The sequence below is a fragment of the Carassius auratus genome, chromosome 34, assembly GCF_003368295.1.
Source record: "Carassius auratus strain Wakin chromosome 34, ASM336829v1, whole genome shotgun sequence".
Lineage (NCBI taxonomy): Eukaryota > Metazoa > Chordata > Actinopteri > Cypriniformes > Cyprinidae > Carassius > Carassius auratus.
This window is the reverse complement of record NC_039276.1, coordinates 23,372,751-23,385,866: the sequence shown is the minus strand read 5'-3', so window position 1 is coordinate 23,385,866 and position 13,116 is coordinate 23,372,751. Positions and strand designations below refer to the sequence as shown.

At 40.3% G+C, this 13,116-nt stretch overlaps 3 non-coding genes and 1 pseudogene across 3 annotated transcripts; all 4 read left to right on the top strand.

The window, feature by feature from the left end:
- Nucleotides 1–4,269: 4,269 nt before the first annotated feature.
- LOC113053844 (uncharacterized) lies at nucleotides 4,270–4,388 on the top strand (annotated as a pseudogene).
- A 4,598-nt stretch (nucleotides 4,389–8,986) lies between these two features.
- LOC113053836 (5S ribosomal RNA) lies at nucleotides 8,987–9,105 on the top strand. Its single transcript, XR_003277326.1, has one exon. It is a non-coding gene; the product is annotated as a 5S ribosomal RNA (ribosomal RNA).
- A 369-nt stretch (nucleotides 9,106–9,474) lies between these two features.
- On the top strand, nucleotides 9,475–9,593 carry LOC113053843 (5S ribosomal RNA). The gene has a single exon (XR_003277332.1). It is a non-coding gene; the product is annotated as a 5S ribosomal RNA (ribosomal RNA).
- Nucleotides 9,594–9,948: 355 nt separating this feature from the next.
- Nucleotides 9,949–10,067, top strand: LOC113053837 (5S ribosomal RNA). The gene has a single exon (XR_003277327.1). It is a non-coding gene; the product is annotated as a 5S ribosomal RNA (ribosomal RNA).
- The last annotated feature ends 3,049 nt before the right edge of the window (nucleotides 10,068–13,116 follow it).

The following is a 13,116-nucleotide window of genomic DNA, read 5'->3' as shown; positions in this document are numbered from 1 at the left end:
GATGTATTGTCTGTGCGGACCAGCACATGATGGTCCCTCAGGTCTGGCAGGAAGTGCCTCAAAGCTTTGAAGACAGCCATCATCTCCAGGCAGTTGATGTGCCAAGAGTGATGATGGCTCTCCCACAGACCCTGAGCTGAGCAGCCTTCCATTACCGCTCCCCAGCCAGTAAGGGAAGCATCTGTCGAGATGGTAACCCGATGACAAAGAGCTCCCAATACCGGACCCTGGGACAGGAACCAGTGTTCTCTCCATATGACCAAGGCGCGGAGACACCGCCGTGTGATCTTGATCGTACGAAGTGGTCCTGAGCCACCACTGTAAAGGTCTCATGCCCAGCAGGCCAAAGGGGATCACATTGGACGCTGCTGCCATGAGACCCAACAATCTCTCGAACTGTTTTACAGTGCGTGACTGGCCTAGCTTTAGCTCTGATGTGGCTGTGAGGATGTTGGCTACACGAGCGGGTGAAAGAGCAGCTCGCATCGTGACCGAATCCCATACCACCCCAAGAAAAGTGGTCCTCTGTAATGGAGATAGCACACTCTTCTTGGTATTGAGCCTCAAACCCAACTTTTACATATGAGCGAGGACGACATCTCGATGCCAAACCGCCAACTGTTCTGATTCCGCTAAAATCAACCAGTCGTTCAGGTAATTCAGAATACGTATGCCCTGCAGCCTGAGCGGGGCCAAAGCTGCATCTACGCATTTCGTGAATGTGCGGGGTGAGAGAGCTAGACCAAAGGGAAGTACCCGATACTGTAATTCTTTGCCCCGGAAAGAAAACCTTAGGAACTTCCTGTGCTGAGGGAGGATGGAGATATGGAAGTATGCATCTTTTAGGTCTATTGTGATGAACCAGTCCTCGGATCTGATTTGAGTCACGATCTGTTTGAGTGTCAGCATCTTGAATTTAAATTTCTGAACTGTACGATTCAACAGACGAAGATCTAAAATGGTACGCAGCCCTCCATCCTTGTTTGGAACAATGAAATAACGGCTGTAAAAACCCGATGCCCTGTCAGGAGGATACACCTGCTCTATAGCATTTTTCGCTAAAAGAGATTTCACTTCTTGCTCCATGACCAGAGCCTGCTCGGGATGCACTACTGTGAGCAACACCCCGTTGTAGCGTGGGGGACGAGAACCGAACTGGATTCTGTAACCCTTCTCTACTATCTGTAGGACCCATTGAGATATATTAGGCAGACTTTTCCATTCTGTCAGACATTCTACTAAGGGAACCAGCCTCTTGAGGCTGGCCTCTGTTGTAATTTGAACAGCTAGTTCGGGGACCTGAAGCCAAAGCGCAGGAACCACCCGAGCTAACTGCTCTTGAACCCCCCTCAGAGGGAGCGAGCCCGACGCAGCATCTGGGAGACACAGCACCAGAGACCCGCTGGAGACCGCTGCGCCCCGAGGTACCAAGGGTGGCGGGGTTGGCAGGACGGCCCAGTGAGAGCACCGAGACCGGACGGGCACCGTATACTGAGGTGTACACCGCACCGTCTCTGCCCTCACAGGTCTGACCCATTTGGCGTCAGGACCTTTTCTTCTGAGCCGAAGCTTTCTTAGCGAGAAGAACGGTCCTCAGATCCGGCTTCTGCTTAGATTGCTTTGGCTGTGAGTGTTGGCTCGGTCCCCGTGATTTTTGAGGAGGAGCGCAAGACGCAACACTCTCTTTTTGAAAAACACGATATGAGGAGCATGATGGCTGGGGCTGCCTTGCACGCCCAGCAGCATCAGGATTAGATCGGCGAGGGAGAAAACTTTTAAAAGCTTCAGATTGCTTTATATTTTCTTGAAATCTTTCAACCACTTCATTCACAGCATCACCAAACAGACCTTCATGAGAAATGGGAGCGTCTAAAAGAAAAGATCTATCTTTATCTTTAATATCTGAAAGATTAAGCCAAAGGTGTCTTTCTGTAGAAACCAAAGCAGCCATAGATCTACCAATAGCACGTGCTGTTTCTTTAGTCGCCCTGAGAGATAAATCCGTAGCCCGACGAAGTTCGCGAATTTCGTCACGGCTGACTCCTCATTGTTATCTAACTCCCCCAGCAGCTCAGCCTGATAAGCCTGAAGCAAAGCCATCGAGTGAAGGCAAGCTCCAGCCTGACCTGCTGCTGTGTAAGCTTTACTCACTAAATTAGATGTGATCTTTAAAGGCTTCATGGGCAAAGTCGGGTTCTTAATAGATGACGCTGAACCAGGGGAAAGATAGCTCGCGAGTGTCTGCTCCGCCCGGGGCATCGCTTCATAACCATTTTCTTTCAGCCCTCTTATATCAGAATAAATGCGCACTTGAGGGCTGAAAAGACGTGATGAATATGGCTTATTCCACGATCTAGACAGCTCACTGTGAAGATCAGGGAAAAAAGGGAGACCCCGTGATGTAGGCGATGTTTTAGAAGATAGAAAACGCTCGTCTAATTTGCTTTTAGGACGAGCGCTATGTTTATCTGATGGCCAAGATATATGTAACTTATCTACAGCTCATGTTAATACGTCAACCAACTCCTCATATGCTGGGGAAAGAGATGGCTAATCCTCTTCCCCCCTGATTGTGTCACCTTCACTGCCCGTTACATCTAACTCCTCGGAGCTAGAGCAACGAAGCAATGTGCTCTCCCCCCGGGCGGAAGAAGCCGCGGGCGGTTGGGGTTTTTATCAATTCCTGGTCGTGACGTCACTCCTTACGCTCACTCTCGCCATTGGACTAGTTGACATGGATGCTTCAGACACACTCACGCAGAATGCGTTCCCAAAGCATTATCGACGCATCGTCTCTCCCTCGATGGGGAACGAGAGACATAATATGGGATGAGATTGTAGGAGGAATGGAGAGAAAGTTGACTTTTTGGAAACAACGAGTGTTGAACTTGAGAGGCAAAATTTTGGTTGTGAATGTGCTAATGCTTTCAAAAATTTGGTATGCATTAGAGGTCACTTCATTACCAATTTGTTTTTTTTTTTAAATTATACAAAAAAAAAGAAAAAAACTACCCGGTCTCATCTGATCTCGGAAGCTAAGCAGGTTTGGGCCTGGTTAGTACTTGGATGGGAGACCGCCTGGGCATGGCTCATGACCCCCCCAAGTACATATATCTCAAACCTGGGATGGATCGAAAATTATCAAAATGGATGGTGCCACCTGGTGGTCAAAGTGTTATTTACAGAAATTGTCATGTACAAGGCCTAGTTTATTGAAATCCTGATTGTTTTATTATTTTCATAGTTTGAGTTGATGTAGCTGATGAGATTCATATAGTCAAGTGGAAAATTGTGTAATTGTTACATTTTTGGGCTGAATTAAGAAATATGTGTACACATCATCAAAGACATCAGAGCCATTCACAGAACTCATTTTTGTGACCACCCAGGGGGTACAGCCAGCGCACGGTGGGGTGTGTTCACACCTCTGGTAGTGACGGAGAAGAAACAAGAACTTCTAGTTGCTCTGATGGGTTTCAAAAGGGATGGGATAGTGTAAAAAAACACAAGCATTCAGAGACTCCAAAATACTTGAAATACTTTTACAACTTTTATTTTTCACCCAGATTGTGTTTCATTTAAAAGGGAATGCATGAAAACACAAGTAAACAAGATCTGTTTGGTTTAAAGCTCGCTCACCACAACAAGGTACAGATCTACGATTTTAAAAGATATTAAAAGTATAGATTTAGCAATGGACATTTTAGAAAGATATTGTAAAGGGACAGGGGCAAAAATTAATAAAGAAAAAACAACATACATGAGAGTTGGATTAACGAATGATATATCGAATAAATACAATTTAAGGAAGAGAAGAGGAATATGAACATTTTAGGTATAAGGGTTGGTGAAAATGAAAATCAAATAAGGGATGCATTATGGGAAGAGGTTTTAAAAGGAATGGAAAATAGATTGAATTTCTGAGGCTATACCCGATCTCGTCTGATCTCGGAAGCTAAGCAGGTTTGGGCCTGGTTAGTACTTGGATGGGAGACCGCCTGGGAATACCAGGTGCTTTAAACTTTTTGGATATTTTTCACGAATTATATAATAATCTTGAAAAAAAAAAAAAAAAAAAAAAAAAGAGAGAAAAAGAGTCAATGCCCGATCTCTGAATCTTAGCAGGTTTAGGTCTGGTTAGTACTTGGATGAGAGACCTCCTAGGAATACTAGGTGCTTTAAGCTTTTGGGTTTTCTTTCCTACTTATATAATGTACTGGCGAGTAGATTGGCTGATCTTTAAATAGCCCTCTCTTCGCAGCAGTCTTTGCTTACGGCCATACCAACCTGGCTATGCCCGATCTCGTCTGATCTCGGAAGCTAAGCAGGTTTGGGCCTGGTTAGTACTTGGATAAGAGACCGCCTATGAATACCAGGTGCTTTAAGCTTTTGGGTTTTCTTTCCTACTTATATAATGTACTGGCGAGTAGATTGGCTGATCTTTAAATAGCCCTCTCTTCGCAACAGTCTTCTCTTACGGCCATACCAACCTGAGGGCGCTAGAGAGCTACAGGAAGTGTTGGCTGCAGTTGGGAGATGAAGGCTCTCCTCCATTTTGATTTTTCTTTTAGTGTTTGTTTTGTGAGTTGTTTTTGGACTTTAGTTTATTTTTTGTGTCGTTTTTCAGTTTTAAACCACCTAACAGCAGCATCTTGCTGGAGGGTGGTTAATTTTTTGTTTGTGTTTTGTACAATGGATGGATTATTGGCAAACGACACTGGCCTGGCTGGAGAGAGACGCATGGCAAACGACACTGGACTGGCTGGAGAGACACGCATGGCAAACGACACTGGACTGGCTGGAGAGACACGCATGGCAAACGACACTGGATTGGCTGGAGAGACACGTAAGGCAAACAACACTGGACTGGCTGGAGAGACACGTATGGCAAACGACACTGGATTGGCTGGAGAGACACGTAAGGAAACCACACTGGACTGTGAGTGATGGATAAGGAATGCATGATCAAAACAAAGAAATGGGCAGTGAAGAAGAAACAAGGATGGACAACATGGGAAAAGACAGAGGGGAGAGAGGACAAAGTAGAAGGAGAACACTAAAGGTAAAACCAAATGTGGAAAATGTAAGAAAAAATTTAATGACAAGGGGCCGAGTAAAAAGTGTAAACAGATATGAAGTGTTAAGAGTGCTGGATGGAGAAGATAAAGAATAATGGTTTTTAGGTATTTATTTTTATTTCTTTTAATGGTTTTAAGTTGTGTTACTTTTAATGCAAGGGGACTGATGGACATGGGTAAATTTGAAAAGGTGAAAGAAATGTGTAAAAGAGAGGATGTGATTTTATTACAATAAACTAACTGGAGGGAAGAGTACATGACTGAAATAAGGAAAAGGTGGAGTGGAGAGATTTTTTATAACAATGGTAATGGGAGGCTGGGAAGAGGAGTTGCGATTTTAATAAAAGAAAACTGTGGGGTATCATGTAAAACAATATATAATGACATAGATGGGAAATGTATTGCGTTTGAAATGGAGTATGAGGAGAAAAAAGTTATTGTAGTTAATATTCATGCACCAACTGTAGAGAATGAAAAGAAGGAATATTTTAATGTATTAAGAGATTTTTTTTAAAAGCATAAAGAAGTTATTATGATGGGTGATTTTAATACCGTTTTCAGTAAATTAGAAATGGGTGAGGGAATGGTTTTTAAAAATGATAAAGGAAGAAAAGAACTGAAATTATTAATGGAAGAAAATAATATAATTGATGTATGGAGAGAAAGAAATGAAAAAAAGAAAGAATATTCAAGGAGGCAATTAGTAGGGAATTTTATGTGTAAGGCGAGGATTGATTTTATTTTATGTACAAGGAACATTAAAGGTTTTATCGGTAACATTTAATATGAAGAATCAAGTTTAAGTGACCATAAATCACTTTTTATGCAAGTAGACTGGAGTTCAGTGAAAAGAGGGCCGGGGGTATGGGTTTTAAATGTAGAGGTTTTGAAGAATGAGGAGTATGTGTTAAGTATTAAAGAAATTATTGAAAAAGAAAAGGAGAATGAAATGTACAGTGAGGATAAAAGGATATGGTGGGAAAATGTTAAAGGGGGGGTGAAATGCTCGTTTTCACTCAATATCCTGTTAATCTTGAGTACATATAGAGTAGTACTACATCCTTCATAAATCCAAAAAGTCTTTAGTTTTATTATATTCATAAGAGAAAATAGTCTGTACCGATTTTTCCCGGAAAAACACGACCGGCTGGAGGCGTGACGTGTGGGCGGAGCTAAAGAATCACGAGCGCGAGTAGGCTTTTGCGTTGAGAGCATTTGGAAGCTGTGACATTACCGTGATGGAAAACCCATCATTCAAAACAAACCATGGCTTACAGTCAGATTCAGCCGTTTATTTATGATCCAGAATCAGATCCCGAGGCTGAAACTGAACAAAAGCAGCAGCAGCAACGACTCGCTCCGAGCGGGGCTCGAACCCTGGTCTCTGGCATGGGAGGGGACGCACTAACAAGGAGGCAGAGATATTTGAAGCAGTTTTACTCACCGCCTGCGGTTCCAACACACGATCGTGACCTTTTTTCCTTGGGATTGCATCATCCTTAAGAAATAAACGATATGCAAATCCGTCGTCAAACTGGGCCTTGTGAACAAGCATCTTCGAAATGCAGGGAACAAACAAAAACACTTGCACAACTCCATTGATGCTCTGTAAAAATAAACTCCATCCACTGGTCCCTTAATGCTGTTTTTTTTTTTTTTTTTTTTTTATGGTAAATCTGTGCAGGGTTGTCTTGCCCTGGCAACCAAAAACACACTTCTTTTGTGACTTTTCGCGACGCTCTCGCTCTAATCAGTAAAAAATCTGTGTTCAGCCTTGCTATACGGGAGCGCGCGCTCTTCCGGCAGAAGTGCCTTAGGACCCATATAAGGAAATTCCGCTCCATCTAACGTCACACAGAGCCATACTCGAAAAAAACTTTCCGAAACTTGTGACAAACCGGAAGGAGTATTTTGGGAACAAAAATACTCCTTCAAACGTACAACTTAATTTTTGAAACTTTGTCCATGTTTAGCATGGGAATCCAACTCTTCAACAGTGTAAAAAACTCAGTATGCATGAAATAGCATTTCACCCCCCCTTTAAATATTTAGTTAAAAAAATCACATTAAAGTATTGCAAATTAATACAGATATGTAAGAGGAAGAAGGAGAGAGAAATAAGAGAAAAATTGGAAAAGGAATTAAATGAGAATGGGAAAGATATACAAAAAATAAAATAATTGGAGGGAATATTGAAAGAAATTGAAGAGAAAAAAATATGAAGGTGCAAGACTAAGAAGTAAAGCTAAATATACTGTGGAGGGAGAAAAATGTACAAAGTTTTTCTTTGATCTAGAAAAAATTAGAGGGAAAGCTGGAATGATTAAAGAAATAAGAGGAAAAATGGTGTAGTGGTGGAAACAAATGAGGAAATATTAAAAGAAGTAAAAGCATTTTATGAGAACCTGTTTATTACTGAGGGGTTGAAAGAAGAAGAGAAATTTGAGTTACTTAAGCAAATAAAAACAACAGTAGGAGAAGTAGACAAAAAAGAGTGTGATGAAGAGATAAGAGAAGAAGAGATAAAACGAGCAATAAGTGAATTAAACAAAAATAAAAGTCCAGGTATAGATGGTTTGGGGAGTGAATTTTATATCGTTTTTAAAGATTTTTTTAACCAGTATTTTAAAAGAAGTATATGAAGACATTTTTAAGAAAGAGGAAATGAATCAGAGAATGGGGATGGGATTAATAAAGTTGATATATAAAAGAAAAGGAGATAAAGTAGACTTAAAAAATTATAGACCAATTACAATGCTGAATACAGATCTGAAAATTTTAACAAAAGTTTTAGCCAATAGATTGAAAGAGGTAATGCAAACCATAATTGAAACAAATCAAGTGTATGGAGTTAAAGGGAAATATCGCGGACACAACTTTAGATATAATAGATAGGATAAGATATATGATAGAAAAAAACATAAAAAGTATATGTTATTAGTTTGGATTTCGAAAAGGCTTTTGATAGAGTGGAGCACGAATATTTATTTGGAATTGTAATGTTTAATTAAAGATGTGACTGAGGAGTGGGATAAACATGTAATGGAATGGAACAGAGTTGTGATGTTTGGTTGGGAAAAAAAGTGTCAAAACAAAAGTTTCATGAATCTGTGTGTAATGCTAATGAAAAGTGCAATATGGGACAGAAGAACTGTGGCTAAAAAATAAAAAAATTGTGTTGGATGTTTGGAGTGTGTTTAAAAGAAAAACAGAATTATATATTGAAAGACTGAACGTGTACTTTAAATGTGTAAATATGTTAGACTCTTTTTATGATGCTTTTACCCCAAAAGTTTGTTATGTTTTAAACGATTTAATGTGGAAGTTGCCAGAAAGTGGAAGAGTATTTAAAATTATCTATGTAAAGGAAAGATGAGTAATGTAGAAATGTGTAAAGACGATGTTCTGTATTTTCTATTGATTGTGCTTAATCTATTGTATTTTATTGATTGAAATTTCTTAATAAAAAAAAAAAAAAAGGCTATGCCTAATCTCGTCTGATCTCGGAAGCTAAGCAGGTTTGGGCCTGGTTAGTACTTGGATGGGAGACCGCCTGGGAATACCAGGTGCTGTAAGCTTTTTGGAAAATTTTCACAAATAGAGTCAATGCCCGATCTCTGAATATTAGCAGGTTTGGGCGTGGTTAGTACATGGATGGGAGACTGCCTGGGAATACCAGGTGCTTTAAACTTTTTGGATATTTTTCGCGAATTATATAATAATCTTGCAAAAAGAGTCAATGCCAGATCTCTGAATCTTAGCAGGTTTAGGTCTGGTTAGTACTTGGATGAGAGACTGCCTAGGAATACCAGGTGCTTTAAGCTTTTGGGTTTTCTTTCCTACTTATATAATGTACTGGCGAGTAGATTGGCTGATCTTTAAATAGCCCTCTCTTCGCAGCAGTCTTCGCTTACGGCCATACCAACCTGGCTATGCCCGATCTCGTCTGATCTCGGAAGCTAAGCAGGTTTGGGCCTGGTTAGTACTTGGATGGGAGACCGCCTGGGAATACCAGGTGCTGTAAACTTTTTGGAAATTTTTCACTTAGTATATAATAATTTTGCCAAAACATAGAGTCAATGCCCGATCTCTGAATATTAGCAGGTTTCGGCCTGGTTAGTACATGGATGGGAGACTGCCTGGGAATACCAGGTGCTTTAAACTTTTTGGATATTTTTTGCGAATTATATAATAATCTTGCAAAAAAAAAAAAAAAAAAAAGAGTCAATGCCCGATCTCTGAATCTTAGCAGGTTTAAGTCTGATTAGTACTTGGATGAGAGACCGCCTAGGAATACCAGGTGCTTTAAGCTTTTGGGTTTTCTTTCCTACTTATATAATGTACTGGGGAGTAGATTGGCTGATCTTTAAATAGCCCTCTCTTCGCAGCAGTCTTCGCTTACAGCCATACCAACCTGGCTATGCCCGATCTCGTCTGATCTCGGAGGCTAAGCAGGTTTGGGTCTGGTTAGTACTTGGATGAGAGACCGCCTGGGAATACCAGGTGCTGTAAGCTTTTTGGAAATTTTTCACTTAGTATATAATAATTTTGCCAAAAAATAGAGTCAATGCCCGATCTCTGAATATTAGCAGGTTTGGGCCTGGTTAGTACATGGATGGGATAACTGCCTGGGAATACCAGGTGCTTTAAACTTTTTGGATATTTTTCGCGAATTATATAATAATCTTGCAAAAAGAGTCAATGCCCGATCTCTGAATCTTAGCAGGTTTAGGTCTGGTTAGTACTTGGATGAGAGACCGCCTAGGAATACCAGGTGCTTTAAGCTTTTGGGTTTTCTTTCCTACTTATATAATGTACTGGGGAGTAGATTGGCTGATCTTTAAATAGCCCTCTCTTCGCAGCAGTCTTCGCTTACAGCCATACCAACCTGGCTATGCCCGATCTCGTCTGATCTCGGAGGCTAAGCAGGTTTGGGTCTGGTTAGTACTTGGATGAGAGACCGCCTGGGAATACCAGGTGCTGTAAGCTTTTTGGAAATTTTTCACTTAGTATATAATAATTTTGCCAAAAAATAGAGTCAATGCCCGATCTCTGAATATTAGCAGGTTTGGGCCTGGTTAGTACATGGATGGGATAACTGCCTGGGAATACCAGGTGCTTTAAACTTTTTGGATATTTTTCGCGAATTATATAATAATCTTGCAAAAAGAGTCAATGCCCGATATCTGAATCTTAGCAGGTTTAGGTCTGGTTAGTACTTGGATGAGAGACCGCCTAGGAATACCAGGTGCTTTAAGCATTTGGGTTTTCTTTCCTACTTTTACAATGTACTGGCGAGTAGATTGGCTGATCTTTAAATAGCCCTCTATTCGCAGCAGTCTTTGCTTACGGCCATACCAACCTGAGGGCGCTAGAGAGCTACAGGAAGTGTTGGCTGCAGTTGGGAGAGGAAGGCTCTCCTCCATTTTGTGTTTTTCTATTTGTGGTTGTTTTTTTTGTTTGTTTTTTTTAATCTGTGATTGTTTTTTCTTTTTTGAAAACCACCTAACAGCAGCATATCGCTGTCTGGAGGGTGGTTGATAATTTTTTTATCCAAAATGGACGGATTATATGGTAACGACTCGGAACTGGCTGGAGAGACTCGAATGGCAAATGACAATGGACTGGCAGGAGGAACACACACGGCAAGCGACACTGGACTGGCTGGAGGAATACGCATGGCAATCGACACTGGACTGGCTGGAGGAACAAGCATGGCAAACGACACTGGACTGGCTGGAGGAACACGAATGGTAAACAACACTGGACTGGCTGGAGGAACAAGCATGGCAAACGACACTGGACTGGCTGGAGGAACACGCATGGCAATCGACACTGGACTGGAGAAGCGACAAAGAACTGGAAATGGAAAAGATCAAGAAGCAAGGAAAAAATTTGGTGAAAGAAAATATTTAAAGGAGGCAACAGTGATCGTGAGTACAGAAAATGTGAGTGGTGTGAGAGGAGAGGATATAATTAAAGCAATCTCAGAAAAAATTGGAAGTGGAAAGGTGTTGGCTGTAAGACCCAGACAAGTCAAAGAATATGAACTGACACTGGAACAGGAAGAAATGTGTGACATTTTAATTAATGGATTGACAATAAAGGGAGTGGACTGTGAAGTAAAAAAACAGCAAAATAAAGATTAAGTTGTTTCCTTCATGCACCTGCCTGTCTACCTAGAGGATAAGGAAATTTTGGACAAATTGGAAGGATGGGGGGTATCCCCCATATCTAAAATTAAAAGAAGGTGCTATCCGGGCACTGACATTGAAGACGGTACAAGATTTGTAAAGGTGAGGTTCCCCAATGAAGTGGCATCACTGCCTTATAGCACAAAGATTGAAACAGCCGAGGGCCCGCAGTACTTTAGGGTGATGCACAGCCACCAGGTGAAGACTTGTAGGCTGTGCATGAGCCCAGAACATTTACTGAAGGAGTGCCCAGAGTTCAAGTGCTATAAATGCTCGGAAAGGGGACATTTCGTACGAGACTGCAATGCTGTCAGGTGCCCGGATTGCCAAAATTTTTTAAATAAATGTGAATGCTGGATGGAGGGAGTGGTAGGTGGAAGGGAAGAACAGGTGGACAGACAGGTGCATGAAGGAAACAACGATGAAGAAGGACATTGTGAAGATAGACAAGAAGAGGATGAATTACAACCAAAGGAAACAGAGGACGGAACAAACAACAGACAGGAAGGACAAGGAGAAGGAAAAAAAGAAAAAGAAAATGATGAACAAATAAGAGAAGAGGACACACAATTGACCCTGATGGACATATCTTCAATTCATGGACAAAAAGGAAAAGAACAAGACAACGAAGGAGAAATAAGTATGGAGGAGGATGAGAAGGAAAAGGTGGAGAGGGGACAAATAAGAAGAAGATCGCTACAGGTAAAGCCAAATATAGGAACTGCAAGGAAAAAAGTTAAATGTTTTAACAGTTTTGAGGTGTTAAAGGAAATGGATGAGGAAGACTGAGAATGATGGGTTTTAGATACTTATTATTTTTCTTTTTAATGGTTTTAAGTGTTGTGACTTTTAATGCAAGAGGACTCTTGAACTTAAAGAAATTTGAATATGTAAAAGAAAAATGTAAAAAAGAAGACATTATTGTGCTACAAGAAACAAACTGGAGAGAAAATGTAATGAATTATTATAAAAAGAGATGGGAAGGAGGGATTTTATACAATAATGGAGATGGGAGGTTTGGGAGGGTTGTGGCTTTTTTAATGAAGGATGATGTTTTTAAAGCAAGTCAAATTTTATACAAAGATACTATGGGGAAATGTATGGTTGTTTTCAAGAAGGCAAATAGTGGGGCAGTTTGTGTGCAAAACAAGAATTGACTTCATTTTATGTACAAGAAATCTGGAGAATTTTATAGAAAATATGAAGTATGAAGAAACAAGTTTTAGCGATCACAAGTTTTTATTTTTTAAATTGGACTGGGATAAAGTGCAAAGAGGGCCAGGAATATGGGTTAAAAATGTTAGAAAATAAAGACTATGTTTTAAAGGTTAAAGAAATTATAGAAAAAGAAAAGGAAAATGAAATGTATGAAGACGATAAGAGAATATGGTGGGAGAATGTAAATTTTTTAATAAAAAAATTCTCAATTAAGTATTGCAGTATAGTACAGAAATGCAAAAGATACAAAGAAAAAGAAATAAAGGAAAGTCTGGAAGTGGAATTGAATAAAAAAAAAAGATATACAAAAGATAAGGGAAATGGAGGAAAAACTGAAAGAAATAGAGGAAATAGAATATGAGGGGGCGAGGTTAAGAAGTAAAGCTAAATATACTGTGGAGGGAGAAAAATGCACAAAGTTTTTTTTTTTGATTTGGAAAAAAAGAGAGGGAAAGCTGAAATAATAAACCAGATAAGAGGGAAAAATGGGTAAGTTGTAGAAGGGAATGAAGAGATTTTAGAAGAAATAAATAGTTTTTGTGAAGATCTTTTTAGTGCAAGGGGCGTAGAAGAAAACAAAAAAAGGGAACTGTTGAATCAGATAAAAGTAAAAATTAGTAAGGAAG